Source organism: Ipomoea nil, unplaced genomic scaffold (genome assembly GCF_001879475.1).
Source record: "Ipomoea nil cultivar Tokyo-kokei standard unplaced genomic scaffold, Asagao_1.1 scaffold3105, whole genome shotgun sequence".
Lineage (NCBI taxonomy): Eukaryota > Viridiplantae > Streptophyta > Magnoliopsida > Solanales > Convolvulaceae > Ipomoea > Ipomoea nil.
In genome coordinates, this window is record NW_017619533.1 from 687290 (window position 1) to 696419 (window position 9130).

A 9130-nucleotide genomic window follows, 5' to 3' on the forward strand; every position below is an offset into this window, starting at 1 on the left:
ATCTACAGGTATTTATTCAGGACGTTTGCACCAGACTATGGGAAGACGAGTCAAAAGAAAAAGGCATCCAAAGGAGGAGCTTCTGCAAGCACAAAAACACCTCAATCAAGAGGATCTCAAATCAGAAGCAACAGGGCCGCCTCAACTGCAAGCAATTTTATGGGGTCCAGTAACCCGACAATCAGAGATCAAGAAGCCACGAGCACAGCCATGACGATAATACCGTACCAAGGTGTAATTGAGAACGAAGCTCAGAATGTGTGTCATCCGGGATTGCCAACCGAACCAATTGATGACACAACACGAATGGAACTAGCAAGAGTGGAAGTACAAGTTTCCAATGAGTTACAAAGAAGAATTTTGAGCCAATCAACAGGAGAAGCAAGTGCCGGTCCGGTAGTATTCAACACTATCCAAGATGATCCAGAATTGATAAACGAGAAGTACAGAGTCCAAGAATGGATGAATTGGAGAACTGAAAAGTACCATTCTTTCATCCAAAAGACTACTTCAGAATTAATAAGAAATGAAGAATTTGCCTTAGAGTGGTGCGGAACGGAGTCTATACTTAAGGCACTCAAAATGAACATCGATCAAGTTTACAGATCAAAACATGAAGAGAAAACTGCAAGAGGAAAAGTTTTTGCAGATGTGGCCAAAGAAAATGTAACTCTGATTTCATCGGCTTAATTGGAGAAGATCAACAAAGCTCAGTTACAGATTGCATTGCAAAGACCTATTGTGGACACTCATCATAATCCAGGTGAACCTTCTCTTAATATTGCTGATAATCTTCTTGATGCATTAAGAGAAAGGAATGAAGAAGAGATTATATCTGTGTGTGCACCCGTGTTAAATATCGCTGATGGTGACCAAACTACTGCTGTCATTGGTGATTTAAATTTGGTCAATATTCCTGTCATTGAAGCCGAAACACAGACAAATATTGAAACAATAATGACCAAATTTTGAGCAATATTGATGGTCCACAAATGAAAGTAAATGACTCTGCCAGAGATGATGCTGACGTGGTCAGAGAACAAATAAGAGAAGATGTTGGAGATGAGATCAAAGAAGAGATTGGAGAACAAATAAGAGAAGAAGTTCTGAATGAAAATAGAGAATTAATTGGGGGGAACAATTAATTGAAGTGGCAGTACAAAATGTCTCTGTCAAAGCTACTACAAACTTCCAATCCCCACTAGAAGACAGACCATTGTCTGAGCAACCCATTCTCTCAAATCCTAGTTTTTCCCAAGATATTGACAATTACCAAGGCGAAGAGGAAGTCAATATCGAAGGATAAAATCTTGGAAAAGAAGCCAGTTGTCAAGAAATTACCACCATGGCCGAATCATCTGAAGGAAGAAGCTTACAACTTGTGGAAACTCCAGTTCTAGCAGATTCAAGAAGGAAGTTTCTCAGATCCTTACATAATCTAAACTGGACAACACACCACTGGCCTGAAGAAGATGAAGATGATATTCTGACAACTCTGTTTGCCAAAGTATCCGAATCTGGAGATACAATTTGCCACAAGATCGGAACTACTTTGAGAGATCAGGGACATTTGGCGATGCAAGAATTTGACAACACAAGGTCAAATTTCACTCAAATCTTTGGAAAGCATATATCTTTGGAGTCCAAGATCGACAGAACAGAAAGCCGTTTGAAGGCTGACATCACAGCCAGTTTGGTTGAAGTGATCAAAAATCTGAAGAAAGAAAAGGAGGAAGCCGAGAAGATCAACTATGAACGCCATATAAGGCAACTGAAGGCCATACAAGATCAAGAACGAAGAATCAATCAACTTGAAGTTGAGCTATCATCCATGTATCAGAAGTTGGAAACTTTGCAGAATACCTCTGACGTAGCTAATGAAGGAATCAAGATTGTGAAAGCCAACCAAGACCGAGATACCCGTGTTCTTAATTTTATTGTTGATAAAGCCAAAAGGGGGGAAGAATATCTCAGTCATATGGCAGCTCAACAACAAGAATACTTTTTTGGGCAACCACAAGCTACACCACCAAGTGGCCGAGGCTGAGGCCGTGGACGCCAAACATCTCCAAGTGGTTTGGGTTTTGCTCAACTTTCTAACTATGGTTTAGGTGCAGGTTCATCAAAAGGAAAAGCTAATGATTGGTTCAATTGCTCCGAAACCGATATACCATCTATCGTATGGACCAAAGAAAACGCACCTGCCATGATCAAAAAGCAATCCCAGCTGAAGTAGCTCACTGGGTAAATGAAAAGAATAAGGAAGAATAGAGAAAGAGAAAGAAGATGGATATGTGGTTTGATTTGCAAAAACTCACTGGAACCACAGGAAATTCTCTTGGCCACAGTAGAAGCTTCAATGAATGCATTGAATGGATCGAAGCTGGAGTTCTACCAGGAACAACTCTGAAAGAAGCATATGAAAATTACCTCGCCGGACAAGTCAACAAGGAATTCTTCTGTGAAAGTATCAAGAATGATGTGTACAAGATGAGGGAACACATCAAAGATGTCCTGAAGAACGGAAGAAGTGATAAGAGACAAAAGATGGGTCATCCATTCCAGTTTTGGGAAGAGGTAGTGCTGGTGCAGCCTCATCATTACCCTTGTCATCTATATTATATTTTCCAAAGTTTCCCTTTAATTTTCTCTCTGTTAGCCAGATCACACGGTCATTGAATTGTTCTGTCTCATTTTTTCCGGGTTATTGTTTCTTTCAGGATCTTTTGACGAAGAAGATTATTGGTAAGGGGAAGGAAATCAGAGGACTGTATGTGTTAGAACAATCTATATCTCCGTCCAAGGCTATGTTGAGTGATACCTCTCCTTTCCAGCTACATTGTCGATATGGTCACCCATCACTGTCAGTCCTAAAGAAACTCTTCCCTAGATTAGAATCATTGCCTACTTTGCAGTGTGAGTCGTGTGAGTTTGCTAAGCATTGTCGGGTTTCCTACCCTCCTCGTGTCAATAAAATAGTACGATCTGTATTTGAACTTGTTCATTCTGATGTCTGGGGTCCTTGTCATGTCACAGGGAAGAATGGGTTTAGATATTTCGTAACTTTTGTGGACGACTTCTCTAGGTGTACGTGGTTATATCTTATGAAATCTAGATATTAGTTGTTTACAATTTTTTGTAGTTTTTGTGCTGAGATCAAAACCCAATTTAATAAAACTATTAAGTGTGTGCGAAGTGACAATACACCAGAATATTTCTCTAAATCCTTTTCCACTTATATGGGCCAACATGGGATAGTTCATCAATCCTCGTGTGCGTATACACCTCAGCAGAATGGAGTGGCAGAAAGGAAAAACCGTCATTTGTTAGAAGTAGCTCGGGCAATTTTGTTTCAAATGAAAGTGTCTAAAGTCTTTTGGTCTGATGTTGTTCATACAACATGTTTCCTGATCAATCGGATGCCTTCGTCAGTCCTTCAAGGTCAAATTCCGTATTCTTTAGTGTATCCGACTGAACCTCTTTTTTCATCTCCCACCCAAAATATTTGGATGTACTTGTTTTGTCCAGGATGTTCGTCCACAACGCCGAAAACTTGATCCAAAATCTCTTAAGTGTATATTCCTGGGATACTCGCATACTCAGAAGGGTTATAGATGCTATTCACCTGACTTGGGGAGGTATTTAGTGTCAGCTGATGTTACTTTCTTTGAAAACATGGTGTTCACTGGGGGTGTTGGGTTGTCTGGGTATGGATCTTGTAACACCCCCAAATTTAAAAGCTAGAATAAAAGATCCTCTTTGCTAAAAGATTTAAAAGAAGAGCGAAAACGAAATCAAAATCTAAACCATTGGGGTGTCACACCACGCTTGGGCAACCAACTAAGCCCAAACGCACAGGCTGCAAAGGTTCTATCTAAAACCATAATATAATTTCTCAATACAACATTTCATAATCCACAAATTCGGTTAACTACAATTCTAAAATTGAAATTTTAAAACAAAGGGATCTATACCAAATTCTATTACAAGGAATACGAACTCTACACCGCGCTCTCAAGGCAAGTCACTAGTTTTAGATCATGAAAACACAAGGTTTAAGAAAAACACAAACAACAGAATTAGCATAAAATGCTAAGTAAGCTCTACTCCGCCTTGTAAAATAAATACATTTATACTTTTCAACATAACAGTCATATCAAAACATATTCTTTTCTCATCATAAGCATTTTCAAACATAATATAGATTTTCTCAAATCATTCTCAAAACATATATGTCAATAACTATAAATAGGGAGGAATTCAAATCATATTTCTCAAATCACTTTTCTAAGTATCACATATACATATGGAGGAATATCATAACCATCACTCACAAGATTTCACATATCCATATACTCTCATATATATAAGGTGAAAGGGACGAAGGGTCTTAGATCAACTAAGCCCTAGTGACACGGTAATCCATCCTACCGGCCACTCCACAAGTTTGTCCCTTTCGTGGGATAAAGGACTAAAACTTTAAGTGTGCACACCCTCTAATGGGCTTCCCCCACCCAAAAGAGTAGTAACTAGTCCAAGTAGCCCAGGATGTTTTCTACCAGGCTACTCCACATATAATAGTATCCAGGATGTTTTCTACCAGATACAATCTCATCAAAAATAGGGCCAGAACCCACATAGGATCGAAGTCCACCATTCCACAACCATCCACATATCCTCCAAAAATAGGTACATCTTTATATATCCTCCCTCCAAGAACAAGAATAGTTATCAAAATAGATACAATATCCTCCAAAAGTAATAATAGTTTTCCAAGAAAGGTTTTCATGAATATTCTCATTTGCCCGTAGGCTATCCAAATTATAGTTTTCAAATAATACAACGCATTATAACCCATCAATATCCATACTTTCCATAATAGTTTTCATCCTCCAAAAAGAATACAATAGTATGCAAAATAATACATTTTCTCTAATTTACACATTTCTTTCAAAAAGATAGTTCTTCAAAAATAAATATAACTCCATATCCTCCAATCTAAACATAGTTTCACTCATTTCAATATACTTAGGATTTCAACCACAATTTCTCAAAGTATGAGTTTCATCGAACTCTATAGCAATATAAATATATATCACAAAATTATAGGTTTTCCAATACTCAAATCAACCTCAATTATAATAGGTTTTCAATACGTAAAACATTTAGGCACACCATAGAGTATACACCTTTCAAAAACATAGTTTCAACCCATATAGATCACAAGTCAACCCCAAAATAACCATATTTTGTTATTTATCACATTTTGAAACTAGAACACATTTTAAAATAATTTAAGTAAACAACTTAAATAAGTAGCACATTTAATAGGGCAAAGTAATTTAAACGGACATAGAAACTTACCTCAAGCTAAGCTTCCAAAGCCAACACTCGATCTAGGCTCAACTCCTAACTAGCCACTTTAAACAGGAAACCTGTGAACCAATCTATTCTTTAATCATTTACGAATACTATTATTATTAATTATATTAATCCACATCATACTATCAATATAACAATAATTCGTCCATCATTACCCATCATCTAATTATCAACTGATCATTAATCTGAATTCATTAATAATCCTCATCCATAGTCACTTCATCACCCACTTCACCATCATCAGACCGTAATTACCATTAATATTCATACTTCATACATAGTCCATTAGTATCTCAGAAATCCCTCCAAAATAATAGTAAACTAAAATGTTAAAAGTAAGATTCAAACCCTAACCCTTTTAATACTACACCATACTTCTAACCATTGCACCATATTAAACATCTAGTTTATAATTGCTACCATTATACCAATAATTAACTTCTCAAATCCAAATATTCTCTATCACCACTGTGCTTTATTATTAATCTCTCACTGCCATATTATTAACAATAATGGTATTGAACTTTATCTCATTATCATAAATCCAAGGCTTCCCATAATCCTTTCTTTACCTTACTTAAAACCCCACTTCTTTACTACTTAGTCCATTTCATAACCACCATACACATTTAATCCAATATTTCAACATAAATCATCCTTATAATATTAGTATTAATCCATAATAGTAACATTACTCCATCATCATCATTCTGCCATCAATATTCATTATCATTAACAACTTTAATCACAAATATGATCATCTCATCATCATAACCTCATCAACAACGAACAACATATATAAGCTTCTTCCTCAATTTATCATAATCATATTATTAAGTCATAGCATCATTAACCATTACCATCTATCTTATACACCATCTTAAACACTCAAATCACCATTAATAATGGACCAACATCAACAACACCCACAAATCTTCTTCAATACAGAGAGCTCACCTACGGATTTCTGTTTCTCTTGCCGGAGAAGAATGTCACTGAACACCACTGTCCAAGCTGCCACGCCGGAGGGACCATCCACCGTCGTTTCTTCCCAGGCCGCCGATCACTGCCATAGCTCGCCGGAGCAGAAGGAGCTCCAGCCGCCGATGCCACTTTCTTGTTGCCGAGCTGCCCTGTTCTGCTGGAAACAGGGGAAGAAGGCGGAACTGCTACGCCGGAAAAGGAAACGGAGACCGCCGGGGAAGGGAGAAACAGCTACCCTGCTCGTACGCAAAGCTGCCGCTGCTTCACACCCTTGCCGTCAACCAAGAAGAAGGAAAAGATGGATATATGATGCTTTTGTTGCTGCTTAGCTGCTAACCCTAAAGAGAGAAGAGAGAAAAGAGACTTGAAGAAAAAGAAATGGAAAAAGTGGAGCTGCTTGGTTTCTGATGAATCTCCCACGTAATAACATATACATAAATAGATACACAAATAGACTTAAATGATGTAGGGTTGCCATAGTTATATTGGGCTACACTTTTGGTAGTTGGGTCAAAATAATTGGGCTTGGGCTACACTTTTGGTAGTTGGGTCAAAATAATTGGGCTAAATCATTGAGATCAAGAAATATTTGTTGGGCTTAATATTTTGAACAAGAATAAATTACACTTGGGCTCAAAAAAAAATATTTAGGCCAAGACCACTTGATATGTATAAATACGGGTTCGTCTCAAATAGACTTTCGGGTCAAAAGCTTAGAATAAATCATCGAATGAATAAAATAATTCTACTTTGAAACTTTATAAGATAGGAATTTAGGAAAAATATTTTGGGTTGTCACAGATCTACTCAAGAAAATGACTTTCTTACATATACCATTACCATACTTGTCGAGTTTGTTTCTAGACCTCCCATTACACAGGTGTATACTCCGCGGCCGAGAGATGAAGTGGCACCACCCGAACCACAAGTGAATACTTCTTCCTTACCAGAATCTTCGTCAAATGGTCTGGATCTTCCCATTGCCCTTCGTAAAGGTAAACGACGTTGTCAAAATCCTATTTCATCTTTTGTGTCTTATGATCATTTACCATTATCATCTCGCACCTTTCTATCACGTTTAGATTCTGTGTCAATTCCAAACACTTTGAGTCAGGCTTTAGCACATGATGGGTGGAGACATGCAATATAGGATGGGATGTGGATATTCCCCTCCACAACGTGAACAATCCAGCGTTGTCGAGTAGGGAAAACCGTCACCTGGGCTTCTTTGTCCAGGTCAGTTGCTTCAGGTTTAGAATGTGTTGCTTTAGTAATTAATTATGTTGAAAACAACAAGAGAGGGGGGGAATATATGAGCAGGATAAAGATTTTGAAGAATAAGAAAGAGATGAAGAAAAGATGAAGGATCCAGCGTGGGTGAGAAAGAGTCACCATACGGCATTGTGTATATCCATGAATTGCAAAGAAACCAAGTACGAGTATTAGAGAATTAGACAATAGGTAATAAAATTTGATGTTCGATTGCAGCATCTTACCTCCCTTTTATAGGCTAATAATAACATGGTACAGGGTGTGGGTAGGGAGGGGGGACATTTACTTTCGTGGTTATAGATCATCATATTTTAATATGCGCTTACTTAGTTGCTTATGTGCGTTTCTAAATAATACAGCGTGCGTCCACGGCTGGAATTTCACGATATCCCGACCACATTTCCGATCACCCAAAAAATTAGTCGCAAAAAATGACTTTTTTTCATTTTTTCGACGGAAGGGCATAATGGTCGGAAATTCCGACCACTTTCAATATGCTGTCGGTATTTCCGGCCACTATTTAAATAGTGGTCGGAAATGTTCTCCCAAATTTAATTTTTTAAATTTAGTGTTTATTTGCGACCACCATAGTGGTCGGAAATATTGTTTTGGAAGTTTAAATTTGTATACTAATCTTGTTGCTGACCACAATGGTGTGAATGCCACATGATTTTTTTTTTTTAACTTATTATTTTATTCATTTTTTTTTTCAATTTCAACCAATCACGACGCAGAAACTTTACTAGTAGATACCAACTTACCATATCTATGAATTAAAATTTTGTAATAAAACAATGCTTGAAGTTTTGTTCTTTCAGAGATTCCTCTTTCTAAACCATTCTATACATTGAGCTATATGTTCACCACCGCTGGAGCTTCTGTCATTGCTTTTACCATCATATATTACATTGTGAGTGTACACTTATATTTTAAGTCATTCCTTTCATCCAAGCTTGAAATTAAGGAAAATAATAGTTAGGCCAAGCCATCCTGAATATAGGTTTGTGTTGAAATAGGTCAATAAAGAAAAGGTTAACTATATGTCCTGAATGTAGGTTTGTGTCGAGATAGGTCAATAAAGAAAATGTTAACTATATGTTGCAAGTTTATGTAATTTGTTTGAGAAAACCAATGATTATAGTTCAATGGATGGGAATGAATACTCTTATCGTCTATGCTTTAGCTGCTTGTGACATCAATCTCTTCAATATTTTGACTTGTGTTAAATTTTCAATTGTATATTCATGAATGAATTCTCTTCAAGTGTATGAAATGTATATATCTTTTTTTTAGTAAATATATTACCAACTTCAACATATATATATTAATATATATCATTTCACTATAGAAAGATTCTCTCTGTAGTGAAATGAATTTTTTTTATTTGTTGCTTCCAGTTTTCTGACCACCAAGGTGGTCGGAATGAATTTTTTTAATTTGGTGTTTCCAATTTTCCGACCATCGGGTGGTCGGGAAACTGGACTCGTCCGGT

General features: G+C 37.0%; 1 long non-coding RNA gene across 1 annotated transcript; it reads right to left on the reverse strand.

Annotated features, from left to right (window-relative positions):
• Nucleotides 1–3553: 3553 nt before the first annotated feature.
• Nucleotides 3554–5992, reverse strand: LOC109166792. The gene is made up of 3 exons (XR_002051730.1): nucleotides 5980–5992; nucleotides 5280–5685; nucleotides 3554–3565 (listed from the first exon to the last, which is right to left on the reverse strand). It is a non-coding gene; the product is annotated as an uncharacterized LOC109166792 (long non-coding RNA).
• Nucleotides 5993–9130: the final 3138 nt, after the last annotated feature.